The sequence below is a fragment of the Triplophysa rosa genome, linkage group LG18, assembly GCF_024868665.1.
Source record: "Triplophysa rosa linkage group LG18, Trosa_1v2, whole genome shotgun sequence".
NCBI lineage: Eukaryota > Metazoa > Chordata > Actinopteri > Cypriniformes > Nemacheilidae > Triplophysa > Triplophysa rosa.
The window spans coordinates 1,200,133-1,201,223 of record NC_079907.1 but is presented as its reverse complement, the minus strand read 5'-3'; positions in this window follow the sequence as shown (position 1 = coordinate 1,201,223).

The window sequence follows — 1,091 nt, the reverse complement described above, 5'->3', positions numbered from 1 at the left end:
TGGTAGAGCGGAGATGAAGCACCTGACAAGAGCTGAGATGATAGAGCTGGATAAAGAGCGGGTCACCTGCATCTAGGCCACCTAGTAGAGCGATGGACGCATACAGCTAATGAGCTGATAAGGACGGTCACGAATCTCATGGCTACCTGATACGGAGAGAAGACTGAATAAACTATAAACGGTACGACATCTCACAATTAAATGCATAGTTATATAAATCTTAAACTATATTTACCTTATTAGTAAGTTTATTTGTTTTATTTAGCCTTGTTGTGCAAAGCTCTCTGGAGCTTGTGCAGAGGCAGCAGCTTTTGCCAGAGGGGAACTGGAATCCCTGGTTGGGCCTGGGTTCCTGTTTTCTGAATTGGTCCCCACCTTTGCATACTGTTTTTGCATCTTGCCTGGCGGGGGGCTGCTTTAGAATTTTAAAGTTTTACTTAATTAATATTGCATATAGAATTTATAGTCTGTTATATTTGACCTGTGCTTCTCTCTCCTTTATCTTAAATGTGTTGCTCTCACTGTTAGCGTGTGTGTGTTGTTGTGCGTACTTGTCTGTGTACGTGTGTGTGTGCGTGCGCGTCCGTGTGTGTGTGTCTCTAGTGTGTTAGTACGTGTGCATATTGTGTGTGTGGAGTGTTTTGTATGTGGGTAGTGTCTGTCTTCTGTGTTCAACTTTTTCTTGTTTTTACATGTACAACTTTAATTGTTTTGCTTATAGTCAATATGTCTCATGTACAGCTGCTTTGTAACAATGAAAATTGTAAAAAGCGCTATATAAATAAAGTTGAGTTGAGTAAAATATATTCTCTTGATTCTCTATGTTCTTTTTTGATATCTCAAGTAAATTTATCTTGTTTTGGGTATTCAGATATAATAACTGAAAAGAAGACAAAATACTGAGAAATTCTTTTTTGATGTTGATCTGCTTTCGTGCAGTGAGATTTGTTTAGGAATGGGTACCATTTATCGCAATTAAAAGGCTGTCAGAAATAAGTTGTGTACGTCTGCTGTAATATTCAAGTTAATATACAGCAGTATATATATATATAATATATAATTTACTGTCATACATACTTTAAACATACTTC